The sequence below is a fragment of the Trachypithecus francoisi genome, unplaced genomic scaffold (genome assembly GCF_009764315.1).
Source record: "Trachypithecus francoisi isolate TF-2019V2 unplaced genomic scaffold, Tfra_2.0 Lachesis_group3, whole genome shotgun sequence".
Classification (NCBI taxonomy): domain Eukaryota; kingdom Metazoa; phylum Chordata; class Mammalia; order Primates; family Cercopithecidae; genus Trachypithecus; species Trachypithecus francoisi.
The window spans coordinates 24992094-25008366 of NW_022681468.1; positions in this window are offsets into that span (position 1 = coordinate 24992094).

Sequence of the window (16273 nt, forward strand, 5' to 3'; positions counted from 1 at the left end):
ATATATTTTCTAACCTTCTCACCCCACAGTCCATTATTTCAATGCCGTGACCAACTTCTGGGGCCAGAGACGCACCAGACTATGCCACCACTAGCTCTTTCTGTTCAATGTATCCAACCGCATCAGCAGCAGCACATGAAGTCCCCGGGAAAGGGAAATAATTGTATTCTATTTGAATTTGTAGAGCCAGTTGTTCCAGTAAACTACCATTTTCTACCTTCTGCCTTCTGAAACCCATCACTAATGGGTAGATAGTCTTACTCATCATCCTCCTGCTTCATTCAGTGAGTTCATGAAAAGAAACCCTTTTAGCTCATATGACTACATCACTATGATTTGTTAGTGAAATCTCATTCCTAGAAACCCCAGTCCATCCTTCTTTGCCCTACTCAAGTCTTTCCTTTGGCTAGTGCTTTCATTGTGACTGTCAGGATCCATGCTTTTGCCTCTCTTTCAAACACAGCTCTAACCTCCCTCTGTTCATAAGTGCAAACTGGCTTTCACATTTGGAATACAGGGTGCAATAGAACCCAGTGCAATAGAAAGCTATTACTTGCATTCAGACACCCTCAGTAAGCAGAATGTATCAGTCTATTTAATTCACATCACTGTTCTTCTGGTGGTTATGGCCTTAGGATGATTATAATATCTCTAAGGGTGAGAGGATATATATTCCAGATTGTGGATATCCATGATCTGATATCATTATTGTGAGAATTTGTGGGGTGCGGTAGTATATTTGCCAAGTCTTGGCTGACCATTGATGTTTTATCATTTCTCAATGTGTTTTCTCATTTAAATTTCATACCACCAATTAGTATAGGTGCACTGGGTTTGATTGTGCAATTTGTGCCATGTACAAAGATGCTCATCTGTAGGAGCCAAAATCCAGCTAAAGCACCACTACCCAAAATCTGATCATTAGCCCATAGGCGGTTTTAAGATTTGGAATCATACCAAGACAATACGTGGCTAGTTTTCACTGGCTTTTAAATCCCCCTCTCCTTGGTCTTCTAAACTCCGGTAATTTACCCATGTATGCATAAGCTTCCATCCCACCAGTTTCTCTATGATCAGTGATGGCAACTTCATGTCAATGATCGTTAAAGTGCCAACCTTACAGATCCTTAACTTTCTGAACTCCAGCAACGGTAAGTTCATTACACTTCACTGGCCATATCTTAAGATCTCTACTTCCAAGATATAAAATATAAGTTTCACTACTTAGGCCATGCTTTTTATCTTTTTACTTTTCTACTAATTCATTGGGTTGTACATATTCTTCTCCCTCTTTGTTAACTCTAGTCCTGCAGCCTCTCTTTATCTCTACAACATGTGACTCCTTTCAAAATTCACTTGCCTTTTTACGTGATTTTGGTCAGTTACTGGACTCAGAGTCATCGTACTCATGGAATGTCCATATTGCTTATTCATATTGCTTCATGATATACAAAGCTAAGGTAGTCTACATTGTTCACATTTTTCATTCACATCTAAGGCAGCCAAGTATTAGTGGGGACAATTTTACAGCCAATCTTACTGATTCTACCTCTATCCATCCTCACTTAGGTCTTTGGTCCTGCAGCTCGGCAAAACATAACTTACTATATTGTACCAAGAAGACGTTCTTAAAATGTGCACCTGCATTTCCTTAATCATAGAATGGAGGCCATAATATGTATATGTGTAATATGCAATGAAGTGATATAAATTACATACATAAGCCAATGTCTTGCACTTGTGAGGGTGTTAGGGTGTTAATAAGTGTTGTTCCCTTTCTTCTGCTGCAGGAACAAACCCCAGGCAAGCCTACAACTTGAACCTACTGGTGGATGTTCCTGATAAATTGGCTCACTGAACCACTCGGAACGTTTATCTGATAATCACTAATGGGCAGACAAGCAGGCATGTATACTGTGATTTGAGAGTTTTGGGAATCTATGACAGTGTAAAAAAGATTGTCAAAAATGGTAAAATGGTCTTACATTCTTCATTCCACACATTAACTGTGCATAGCTATATTCTTTGCCATTAAACAAGAATTTACAGACTTCATATTTATATTAGCTTTTTATCAATCACATTACAGTGTTGTAGCAAATATGCATCTACTGTCCTCTGTCATCTCTACCTTAAAATGGCACTCCATGTGTATCTATATAATTTTCCTTCTCCCAATAGAGATAAAGAGCATATATTTTTCCTTTCTTCGTGTCTAAAACTTTAACTTCTTTCTTATTCCAACCCTTTCTCTTCCAAAATTCTATTGGCTTGCATCTGAATTTTTCTTTCCTCTGTTGAATCCTTTCTATAAGTCTGCAGGTTTTTCACCACCATTTTATGTTTTAAACTTTATCTTTCTCATGAATTCCCCAAGTGGAGATTTCCAGCCTGCAAACAAAGGCCACCTCCTCTGTGAAAATATTTTTTATTCCCAAGTTGGTAGTAATCATTCCATGTCCTAGAATAGCATACCAATTTCTCAAAATAATTGTATGGTTTTTAGACAGATAACTACAGTACAAAATATAACATGAAACCTCAACAGTAGACTCGGTGCCTTTAAAAAGGGATCTATGGTTTTTGACTTTGATAATTGCAAATAGTAGGCATTCGATGAAATGATATGAATCACATTTCAATCATATCTCACTACAAATGTGAAGAGTAGGTCGTTTGGGTTAGATCATAACAGAAGCTCCAAAGGTTTTCCATTTCTCCCTACAGAAACCGATTCAGTGTTTTGAGTTGTGAGAAAAGACAAATACAAACTATAACATTTATTTCCATTCTCCTAATTTTAAATATAAACATGTTGAGAGATAAGTGTCAAAGATAAAGGCAGAATGTGACACCTTTGAAGAATGCATGAGTTAGTGCCAGATTATTAAACAGAATAGACTTTGGTTGGTAAAAATAGTTTTATCAGTTGTAGTGTATATCTTTAAATAATTAGGTCTGGGACTTCCAAATTCGAGACTACATAGTATTGATGCAGTTAACTCTAAAAGCCATAACTGCCCTCAAAATCATTCATAAAGATCAGTAAAATTACAAACCTACACATGGAGACACATTTTAAAGTTCAGAGAATTAGACGTATGCGTCACCCAGCCACAAAATGAAACTATAGAATGTCCTCAACTCTATGTAACTGACCACTTTTCTCCATCAATGCTTCATGCTTAAAAACTAAAAATTTGTTTTTAAAAAAAACATTTCCTCCATTTTAATATACATCTAGGAGAAAGCAAAGCCTGACAATAGTTAAACATGTATTTTCTTTAACTTATTTTTATTTTTTCTAAGGAAAGAAACATTTAAACACGACAGAGTTGAATGGCTTAGAGAGGGAAGGAAATAAATGTTATCCAGGAAAATACTGGCTCCTCAGTATTGTTTCTGATGAGCTTCCATACCTATAAATTTCATGAGCCAGTTGAATGATTTTTAAGATTTAGTAAAAAAGTGAGACATCTAAATGATAATGATTGTTACCTTTTACTTTGAAGTATAAAAGTCCAATAAAAACACAGATGACCTAGAATATGTTAGGAGAAAAATTATAAGTAGAAAATTTATAATAAATTATAATACAGCTATATATAAAAATTAGAACATGGAGACAAAGCCAAGCACTCTAGTCAGATATGGGTCTCCAAATCATTTAGAAAAAATCATTATTGCTATGTTTTAATCTGAGAACTCAGGTCATTGCAAATGCATTTATGCTTATAATTTCATAATTTCAGACTATATAAATGAACAAGGGTTCAGAACGTTTTTAAAGAAAAAAAGAGAATATCCAGGTCAAACAGTATTTGAGTGCAAATATTTCTATGTCCCCACTCCATCAGAGCCCAATTAAAATAAACAAATCAATATAAAAATAATGTAAAATGTTGGAACTTAGGAGCAAGTATGATCTTTATGTCATAAATTTGGATGTCTTTGGCCAAACATAGTACCCGTACCTATAGGACCAATGTATGACAAGGGCTTCCTGATATGGCAGATAATAACACAGGAAAGAACTCAAACCTGGTCATGCCAGTTCTCTTCATCAGAGGCTGAGTAAAGCAGAAAACATACCCTTGAGTCAGTGGCTTTCACAAACATGGAGAAGAAACTAGACATGAAATTTGTTATAAAACAATTTTATGGTCCAGGTTCCCTTGTTTCTTCCCAGAGCTGCTGAATTACTAAAGTAGTAACATAAAGATAAATTATTTAGTTATTTAGTCCTACATTAAAGATGATGAATACAAGTAAACAAGAATAAAGAAACATTCCTGATGGGCCACCTTTCCCATTCATGGTCCTTCCTTTTTCATAGTGAGCACTTAATTGGCATAACCCTCCTTGGCTTTCTCTATTGGGCCACTCCTTCCCAGGGCAAACCTATTGACATATTTGGTCAATGAGTTTTTGAAAAATGAAAAGGGCATGCTTAACTCAGATTTTCTCTTTTGTTCCTGAGAGTGAGCTGACGCTGACTACAAAAAGCATGTTTTCCTCTCCTTCTCCCAATAGAAAACATATAAACTGTACTCTATGACTATACAGCAACAAACTTTGAAAACAGCATCTGGGAGAAAAGGCATTAGATGTGTTCAGTTTGGAAAAATTTGTCTAGCTGTACGGTCATAATATTTCTGAATATGTTTTAACTCAAGTAAAACTTTATCAAAATATAAAAGAATCAAAGTATAAACCAAAACCCAAAATTTAGAACATGACTTAGGAAAATTTAAAATGTGACCTTGGCTATATTTATAGGCAAATTTATAGCTATAAATACTTTTATATTTAAGGAAGAAATAATAAATCAAACATTTAATGTAAGAGATCATAAAAATAATACAAAATAAGGAATCTAGCCAAAAGAGAAGAGAATAATTTTTAAAAACTTGCATAGAAATAAATGAATTAGAAAACAACAAACAGTATAGCCAATATATTTACCCTGAAATTGGTTTCTTGAAAACAGTCAAACAAAAACATAGACAAACCACTAGCTGCCTACTCAAGAAGAAAGGAGAAAAACACAACAAATTAGAAATCACAAATGGTCTAAAAGATGAGAAGACTTTTAAATCACACAAAAAATACACGTGTATTTATCAGAGAATTATTTACAATGGTGGCAACATGGAAATCTACATTTTTGGTAGAAAAACATTATTGGCTAATGGTAATATTTTTATGTAATAGACTACTATTCAGGTATTGAATAGATCTATGTAGCTAAAGTTTTGTAGGTTTTGTTGTCCAAGAGACTTTTCTAAGTGTTATGCAACAAAATGTTATTTTTTTACTTCTGAGTGGTGATATTATCTGTGAAATACTGCCTCCTAAAGAAATTATTGAGATGATTCCATGAAATAATATATGTTCATATTTTGCATTCAACAGTTTCATTCAAGCATTTTCTATATGTCAGACCTAGTGCCTCGTAGTAAGTTAAAGAAAGAAAAATTCGACTTTCATTTTACTGATTATCTAATTGGTGAATCAAACATTAATCAAATAACTACATAAATTAATGGCAATAAGTATAAAAGGAAATCCACAGTGTAGTTTGGGATCCTAAAACAAGTGATAGTACCTAACAATCTAGCCCATGGCAAATGCTCAATCCATGTCTCAGGTTTTCTTCCTTTCTTTCTGATGCCCAACCTACTTCTCGTCCCATGAATCATATTACTTACCAAGGGATTTTTGAACAGACTTATTACAATTTCCTAAAGTAATTATTTAAAAACTAATGAAACCAGGGAGTAGTCTCAAGTCTAGAAATTGGGGCTATCTAGTACATTGTGTGCTAATAGCATCCAGGCTCTAAATCCCAGCCATTTAGGCTTGCTGTAATTCACAACTCAAGTGAATCAGTAATGAGTTTCCTGTCCCTTGCTTTCGCAAAGCACTAACCTAATAAAAATACAAATACACCTTATACATTTATGTGAAAAACCGGTATTAGGCTTTCCTGGCTATCTACAGTCCCCTAACCCACTTGGGTCAATATCAACGAAAGGTATAGGTAGTTCCATTGGTGACAGGTAGGAGCACTGGTGAGAATGTGCATACACCACCTCACTCTATGGTTTCCTGTCATAATACTTACTGGCATTTGTATTGTACATGCCCTGGGTTTGCTTTTGTAATTATTTGATCATGTCTTGTTCCTCTTGTTTTAATTTTACCCAGAGCACTTTTCACTAACTAATATTTTTTCTTGTTTCCTCCTCCGCTGAGGGAAAGAGAAAAAAATGAAACAAGAAATTAGTAGGCTCTAGTGTGAAACTTTGCTCTTCCCCTGTGATGTCGTGGGGAAAGAAATAGACCCCAGGAGTGAAAGGACTGCGTGGCTACTTCAGAATGTGGGGTCAGGGAAGACTTGACTGAAGAGTGATATTTAAGCTAAATGACCATTAGAAGCCATCCATACAAAGACTGAGAAAGTCCAGGATGGGAATAGCTCACAGAAAGGCCCTACAGTGGGGAAAGGGGTTGATTTGTTTTAGGAACAAAAAGGATATCATTAAATGAGTGCTTAGAGGGTGAGGAGAAAGTTGCTATTGAGTTCAAAGAAAAAGGTAGAACCAGATCTTGCAGGGTTTCACAAGGCAGAAAAAAATAATCATTTGTGTGTTTTATGCGAAATTCAATGAGAAGCTATGTGTTATTTTTCATCAAGGGAATAATGTGATCATATTTGTATTTTGAAGGATCACTTTTGTTGGTGCATAGACAATTAATTATGGAAAGGTTTAACTTACAAGGAGGGGCCAGGTGCAGTGACTCACACCTGTAATCCCAGAAATCTAGGAGACCAAGGCAGGTAGATCACCTGAGGTCAGGAGTTAAAGACCAGCCTGACGAATATGGTGAAACCCTGTCTGTACTAACTATACAAAAATTAGCCAGGCCTGGTGATGCGTGCCTGTGGTCCCAGCTACTCAGGAGGCTGAGCCAGGAGAATCACTTGAACCTGGGAGGCGGACATTGCAGTGAGCTGAGATCATGCCACTGAGCGGCAGAGCAAGACTCTCTCTCTCTCAAAAAAAAAAAAAAAAAAAAAAATTACAAGCAGACAGATTCAAGTAGAATGCAGTCAGGAGGTTTTTGAGTTTATCAAGGCCAGAAGGGGCTAGAGTAGCAATAGTAGAAATGGAGAGAAGCAGATGGTTTGGGAAAGGTTTTGGAGAAAGGGTAAGCAGCATGGACTGATGGCTTTGAGATAGAGGATATGGACAGGAATAAATTTAAAATAACACCTAGAATTTGGTTTCTTAGCCTGGATGCCAACAGAGCTCTTTACAGAAAGGTGGGAGAATGAGAGAAGGAGGTTCTGGTTTGGACGAACAAACCAATAATTTAATTTTAGTTTGAAATGCCTGGCAAACACCCAAGTGAAGATACAAAGCCATCAACTGACCTGAAATATATTAAAATAGGATTATATTCTGGCTTATTATAAGGCTAAGAAATACATTGCCTCTTGGAAGAAATTTCACAAATCTTCGCTTGGTCCATTATATTTGTATTTTAACATTTAACTCCCAGAGAAAAGATACATCTCACTTATGTTCATGGTCCTTGGAGAGTCCTCATTCTCCCCCACTAGTAAGAGATGTGAGATTATGTCTCCTATTTCTTTATATCTCTATAGTCATTTCACTTGATGAACCTGAAAACCTGTTTATAACTGACAAGATTCTCCAATTTGAAATACCAAAACAGTGATAACCAGTGAGAGAAACACATGCACCTATACACATGTATATAATGCCTAATCTATAAATAATATATATATAACACATACATTCGGCTTTTCACTCAAGCTTTTTATGCAGGTTATCCAAATATAGAAATGAATATTACATATGTATGTGTGTTTCCTCCTCTGAATGACACATTCAAAATGCTCATTCAGAGTAGCAATCACTCTTACTGGGGATTTTACTTTCTTTTACCAACAACTGCTTTAAGTTTTGGATGGTGCAAAAGTAATTACGGTTTTTGCTGTTAAGAGCAATGGCAAAAACTGCAATTATTTTTGCACCAACCTAATAAAGGAATATGGATATTTTGTCCAATTTAAAATAAAATATGCCAGAACTTTTTTGTTGTTGGCATTTATCTCTAATTATCTGTATGATCATGGTTAAGTTACTACATTTCAGTTTTGTTCTACCATAAAATGAAAGCCTCCAACAAGATAATCTCTGGGTCCCTTTCTTCTGCAAAATTAAATGTAAAAGAAATCCACAATTCTCCTAGCACCAGGCACCCTGAACTGTGCCTCATAAATAATAATAATAATGTTTCACAGAGTGTATGGCATGAAGAAAGGATTGTTTGCAAAATGCAATTTAAACAGATTGCATTTTATGGCTTGCCATTTACCGTAGTAGTAAATAGCAAATAGGCAGTTGTGCCTACGTGTATTTGCTGATCTGTCAGACACTGGAAATAAGCCCAGTACATTATCCCTTTAAAACCAGGACACGCATTCATTCTCAGGGAGAGGCATTAAGTTTTTATTGAAAACGACAAACCACTGCAGCTGCGGTGAACAACAGAGGGGGGCTCCTTTCATTGCCATTTAACATATGCATACATGTTTTTCAGAATGAGTGCCAGGATTTGCTTAGCCATCCTCTGCCATGTGTCAGAGTGAGTATTACCATGTATGTCTATGATTTTAAAGGCTGCTATTTTCTCCTCATATTCTATCTATGTCAAACTCCAACTCTGCTTCATTCACCAACTCTAATTATGTAACATTTTTTTACTGATTCTTTCCCTCAATGTCTCCTGTATGATTTGGTCCTATACCTTCCCCAGTATCATTTCCAAGCCTCAGGAGGCGGTTTCTTCACAGCTGAAGTCTGCCAATGCTCTCAAGATAATGTCCTTCTCCCTTGGAAACTGAAAGAGGATAACAATCACCACTGATTCTCAGTATGAAATATCCAAAAATTTTATATCTTCCTTCTTTTAAATACTACATATAGAGATATTTTATGAAGTAAAAAGGACCTGGGCCTCATAGTATTAGTTCTCCTATACTTCCATGAAGTTACCAACATTGTATGTGATTTATGTAGTTATAGACTTATGAGTTAGGGTTGTATCTAGTGTATGCTCATCTATTTTATTCTTATAAAGAGTGTACAACTGAGGTACAGTGTACTGTAACTCAGTTGCTGAATTTTACATTATCTGAAAATAGAAGCACTTCTCTGAACTACATTATAGAAATTGGAGAAAATTGTATTCAGGCTCTTTATACAGGTGAGAAATGAATAGGATTTAAGAATAAGTCTGATTTGGTACAGAGCTTTCACGATTGATGGGCAGCTGATCAGATGACTGAATTGTTTGCTGATATTTTATTCTGTGCCATAGAAATATCATTTACAATTCCAAAGACATAACTGCTTAATTGTGTTCAGTAAATCCCCAAAACGGTATATAACTTAATGCAGAATTAAATCCAGTTTACATATACCCAATACAGAAGGGAGCAGTGTGCTGTTTAGGTTCGTGGGGAACTGATGGAGAGTTCTTGTTGGTAGATGGTTCTATTTGTGTTTGAGTGAAAACAGTAAGGCACTTTCTCTTCATGTATGTACATGTTTATTGCAGTTATAGTACATTATACCAGTTATAAATTATTTACAGGAATCAAATAGATGAACATACCTAGATACATTAGTGCAGGTGAAAAATTTCCCCCACATCACATACACATCTTGGAAGTTACTCTGTAATCTAGTACCATTTCACAAGAATAGGTTACATAACCTGTTGTCTCACCAGAGAATCAGGATAGAATCTTGAAAGGGGGAAAATGTGCCACTGAACAGAAACTAAACCCACAAACCAATTCTACAAAACAGTATATAGCCCTTGAACCCAACTCGAGATTATTCAAAGTAACATTTACGTAGAATTAATGGCTATTTTTCACTTGAAAGGGCTACGTTTCTTCAGTATTCTTAAAATATTACAGTAAGTATCCTTAACATGTATTTTAGAGCAAAAATTAAATCCCAAGCATGATTTATGTAAGCAGCATAGATAAACCAGTAAAGAAAGGCAGTTTTCTTCCTTTGCTCTGTTTACACATCCATTTACTCTACTTTACTCACACGGTCCCACTCAGGGACTGTGGACTCTGTGTTCTATTCCTAAGGATAACCCCTTCTCTTCTGCCACCACAAGTCAAGCACAAAGGTACATTCCCACTGTAGTTTTCCCAACTAATAGGAAGTGAGGTATTGATGATCTTCCTGAATAACCCCACACTGATGCTTACATAGAGAAAGTCTGTTAGTTAATACACAGGGCATTTTTGAAACAATAACTTATATTCATCTCTTTTCATACACTGCTATAAAAATACTATATGAGACTGGGTAATTTATAAATAAAAGACGTTTAACTCACAGTTTTTTATGGCTGAGGAGTCCTCAGGAAACTTACAATCATGGTAGAAGGTGAAGGGGAAGCAGGCACCTTCCTCACTAGGCAGCAGGAGAGAGATAGCCAACGGAGAACTGCCAAACCCGTTTAAAACCATTAACTAACTCTCCTGAGAACTCACTATCAGGAGAACAGCATGGGGGAAGCCTTCTCACGATCCAATCACCTGTCATCAGGTCCCTCCTCTGACATGTGGGGATTAGAATTCAAGATGAGATTTGGGTGGGAACACAAAGCCAAACTGTATCAATACTTGATAGCTGAATTTCCAAAAGCAGAAACGAGAAGCTTGTATGTATCAAGTGAAGATTTCATTTTCAGGAAACTATTGAAACTATGCAGGCTGGTTGATGTTGTTGCTACTATTTTTCTTTATGTTATCCAACCTTTAGAATTATTTCAAAGGTTAACAACATGGATTTCTGTTTGCTACAGACCACACAAATAAATTTTAAGTATTTTAGAAAGTTAGCATTTTAGCTTAACTACCGTGACCTTGAGTGCAAGGAAGAAATATGTTACAATACTGGCAAGAAGGCACTATGACTGAAAACACAGCAAAGCCTTGGATTAAGCATGGATTGAGTCTGGAATTGGGAGGCTGATTCATTTTTCTGACTAGTCCATAGGTAACAAAATGTAATCAGATGATTATGAAAGGAAATCTTCTCTAAACAAAGGATTCTCTGATTTCACATAATCCTATGTGAAACCATGAACTTTCCTTTGCTTTTAGATTCCTACAATAAAGTTTTGATACAAATATCTGTGAACATAATTAAGTAATCTAAGCTCTCAAAGTTTCAGTGTCCCAATGTTTTAACTGGAAATAGTAGAACATATATCACTGGAAGAAAATTTCTCACGGGTCCTTTGTATTTCTGCACATATTATAACATGAGTAAGAGTCCTGACAATGTATTATTTTAGACCATCCTTTTAAGATTGTTTGCTACGCAAAACAGAGACAGGGTAGAGTAGAAACATTGCCTTTTGCTGTCCAGAATAATAGTATTAATGTCTCCCTCCAGAGCAAAAATTTGACAGGTTTCCTTTTATACATTGTCCTTTAAAACACTGGACTACCTAAACTTAGGATTCTTCTCCTTCCTCAGCCCAGGAGTTGCCTGGCCCTCACTGGATTGCCCTGGGGGAATTTAGGCTTTGGCAACTGGCTCAAATGCTGATGCCCTGGCTTCTGCTCTTTCTAGAATATGTAGTTCTTTGTCTCTGACCCAAGAGTCTTATAACTTCTGCTTGTAACCTTGACTCTGTATCACGATAACCTGTTAGTTAGCAAGTAGAGTAAAATCTCAAATCATTTCATGTGGTTGTTGTGGGAATCAAATTATATAATCTATTTATAACCCTTAGCTCTATGCTTGGGCAAAGAAGCATTCAAAATTTTTAGCAATAACATTATTAATTATTACTCAAACCACAGTTTAATAACTTCTATAAATTCATCACTATGCTTCACTTTTCAAATGCTATATTCAATTATAGATTTTTTAGGATTATATAGTTTAGCTTTTTATTTTCATTTACAATTGAATTAAATATAATGAATATTCAAATGGATTAAAAGTTTCACTTTTAATATGCTTAATATTTCCATCTTTGTAGCACTTTCAATTTTCTGCTAATTTCAAAAGGAAAGATATTACAACATTAAAAAGATAATTGAACAAACACTGCCACACAAAGCAATGGTGCTGACTCCACAGACTCACAGAGTGCACAAGCTGTGAGGCCATCGTGGCCTCCACCTCAATTTCAAAGGATGTTGTGAACATCCCAGGGACCCAGGTACAAACCTGCTACAGAGGTGAAGCCACCAGAGTTCAATGCTTAGTGGAGCCACAGGAGTGGGGCCATCCCCAAGACCTCAGAGCTGCCAGCATGGAGCCCCAGCTTAGGAGTGCTGCCAGCACATGAGGGCTCAACAGCCCATGAACACACAAACATAGGGGTCAGGCTGCCTGTGGCTTTGAGGGTCCAACCCCCACCTCTGGTGTACTCAGAAGGCAAAAGAAGGGGTCAAAAAAGATTATTCTCCAGCTTTAAGATTTGATTTTGTTTGCTCTGTTGGGTTTTGGACTTACGTGGGAGCAGATACCCCTCTTTTTTGTGCCCATTTCTTCCTTTTGGAATGGAAATATCTATTCTGTGTCTGTCCTATTCTCCTATTTCAGAAGTTAATGACTTGTTTGATTTCAAAGGCTCATGGCTAGAGAGTAATTTGCCATAGGATGAAGCATACCTTGAGTCCCAGCCACATGATATATAGACAAGTTAAGACTTTGGGGATATTGGAATGGAATGAATGTAGTTTGAATGGGAGAAGAACATAAATTTGGAGAGCCAGGAGATGAATGCTGTGGTTTGAGTGTGTCCTCTAAAGCATGTATTAGAAATGTGTATCTCCAATGCAACAGCCTTGGGAGGTGGAGCTTACTGAGAGGAGATTAGACCATGAGGGTTCTGTCCCTATGAGTGAATGAATGTTGTTACATGGGAGTGGGTCTATATCATAGGAATGAGTACCTTATAAATGAATGAGTTTAGCCCCCTTTTGTCTCTCTCTCTCTCACCCTCTCTTGCCCTCCTGCCCTCTACCATTAGCTGATAGTGCAAGAAGGCACTTGCAAGTTGCTGGCCTCTCACTCTTGGACTTTCCAGCCTCCTAAACTGTGAGCTAATACATTTCTGTTCATTATAAATGACCCAGTCTCAGGTATTCTGTTACAGCAACAATGAATGGACTAAGACAGCAGTCAAGCTAGAATTAGCATATACAAACAAACATGCAAACAACATTAAAAATAAGAATAATTACTGATCCTAATTTTCAGATGCTCAGGTTGGTAGTATATACATAGATAAAGTCCTTTTTTGCAGTTTAGGCTATATATAAATACCTACCAGGTAAGTAAAACAGGATTTCATATTGTTGTCTAGTATCCAATGCAGCAACATAAATTCAGTTATGCCTAATGTATGTGGATGTGCATTTTGGGAAAAATATACATTGTTTGTGAAGACGAGAGGGCTCTGTTCCAGTGAAGATTGCTTAAATACTATCAAAAAGAAAAAAGTTCTAGAGAATTTTTCACACGTTGTTCTATTTGACAATCTAGAAATAGACCCCAAATATAAAGTCAGCTAAGCGGTAATTAAGAACTAAGAAATATATTTCACAGTCTTTTTTTATTACTATAAGGTTAACACTGGGAGTTTAAAAAATAACTAGAAAGGCATGCATTGTATTTTAAAACAAATAAAAGAATAATGAACTTGGGTATATAAATGTATGACAAACCATTTAAACATTCTTAAAGCAAAATAAATTCACAATCTATAGCACTAAAATATTACAAAACCTTTCTGTAGTGTATCTTTAAATTAAACAGAATGTTTTCCTCTGTTTTAACATGTGAGTGACATTATTATTTAGATAGGAATAATTGCTGTTGAAAAGATAGTTGGGACCAGGTGCAGTGGCCCATGCCTGTAATTGCAACACTTCGGGAGGCCAGAGCGGGAGGATTGCTTGAGCTCAGGAGTCCAGACCAGCCTGGGTGACATGGTGAAAGCGCATATCTATAAAAAATACAAAAATTAGCCAGGCACGGTGGTGTGTGGCTGTTGTCCCAGCTACTGGGAGGCTGAGGTGAGAGGATTGCTTGAGCCCAGGAGGCGGAGGTTGCAGTAAGCCATGATTATACCACTGCTCCAGCCTGGGTGACAGAATAACACCTTGCCTCAAAAAAAAAAAAAAAAAAAAAAAGCCACGAGGTGGCCTGTAGTCCCAGCGACCCGGGAGGCTGAGGCAGGAGAATGGCGGGAACCCGGGAGGTGGAGCTTGCAGTGAGCCGAGATCGAGCCACTGCACTTCAGCCTGGGTGACAAGTGAGAGTCCGCCTCAAAAAAAAAAAAAAAAAAAAATAGTTCGATAGTTGGTTATATTCACAAATTCACAAGTCCCAAGTAGAGGGGGGCACACCATACCATGGGGGTTCACATAGAGAAGCATCAGTGTCAGATAGAGAAAGCTGAGGAAAAAAAAGTGGGCAAGAGCCTTTATTGCGGTCTTTGAGGAAAAATAGTGTGAGGCAGGGTAAGCAGGTTTAGGATTGGCTGGTTTGACTGGTTTGAATAATTTTAGCAGACTCTGGGGCACAGGGGCTGTCCCCAGTTATATGATACCTGGCTGCTATGGCTTGAATGCCCTCTAAAAACTCAGATGTTGCCAAGGTGATAGTACTAAGAGGTGGAGCCTTTACGAGGTGACTAGGTCATTAGGGTGAAACCTTTGTGAATACAGGTGTGCTTATACAAGTGCATGAGGGCTGGAGTTCGTCTCTTTTGCTCTTCAAGCTTTCACCATGTGAGAACACAAAATTTGTCTCTTCTGGAGAAATAATCAATCTTGAAGCATCATGAAAGTCGAGACTAGAAACTCCCCAGGCAACTGAACCTGCTGGCACTTTGATCTTGGACTTCCCAGCCTCCAGAATTTTGAGAAATAAATTTCTGTCCTTTATAAATTACCCAGTCTCAGCCAGGCATAGTGGCTCACATCTGTAATCCCAGAACTTTGGGAGTCTGAGGCAGGAAAATCGCTTGGGACCCATCTCTATTTTTAAATGTTTTGTAAAAGGAAATAAAATAATTTGTATGTTTCCCAGTCTCAGGTTTTGTTATAGCAGCACAGATGGACTATGATACTAGACCTTGGGTGACTTGGACAGGGAAATAGTGGCTCTGAGTGTGAGAGCCTGACAGAGGTAGGGGTTAGGGGTATACTCTCTGGATTAAATAAAAGACACTCTTGCATGTGAGCCCTTTCATATCTCTAGGAATTGCCTAGCCCTGGGAGGGGCAGTCTTTCCATGGATAGCAAGACCTCACCATGTGAAAGCATCATAAATGTATAGATAATACACACTCCTTCACAAGAAAGTTATGAGGCTTTATGTATCATTTATGAATATTTTGGTGATACTTAAAATGGAATAGTATAACATCAGAGAAACAACAAAAAATGTAGGAAATAACACTCCATAGATAGATAGACAGATTGATTGATTGATTGATAGATTGACAGATTGATGATAGATACATGATAGATTGGTGATAGATAGATAGATAGATAGATAATAAATAGATAGATGATAGATTGGTGATAGATAGATGATAGACAGATGATTGATTGATTGATGATAGATAAATAGATGGAAGATAGATAAATAGATAAAAATAGATCAATCTCTATATATATGAAGAAGGGCGATGGATTGATTTATTATATGGAATTGTGATTGTAGTCGTAGAGACTAGCTAGGCAAGTCCAAAATCATCCTACGATTGTGTGTAGGATTCTGTGGAGCAGACCATCAGGAAGACCAGCCGGAAACGCACCAGCAGTCGCCAGTCAGAATGTCTTCTTCCTCAGAAAAACCTTAGATTGCTTCTTAAGATCTTTCAACTGTTTGCATCGGTTTTATTCAGAATGATCTCCTTTACATCAAGTCAACTTATTCTAGATGCTAATTATATCTACAAAATATTGTCAAAATGATGCTTAGAGTAGTGTTTGATTGAATAACTAAGTACTATAATCTTGTCACAATAACAATAAAACTGACCACAAGAGACCTCATCATTTGAGAAAAATACGGTTTTGGTTTTGATCTCTTTTTATGTGTGATTATTCAAACAAATGATTGGGTACGAAGCAAAAATAAGTAGAATAAAGATAAAATTCAGTTTA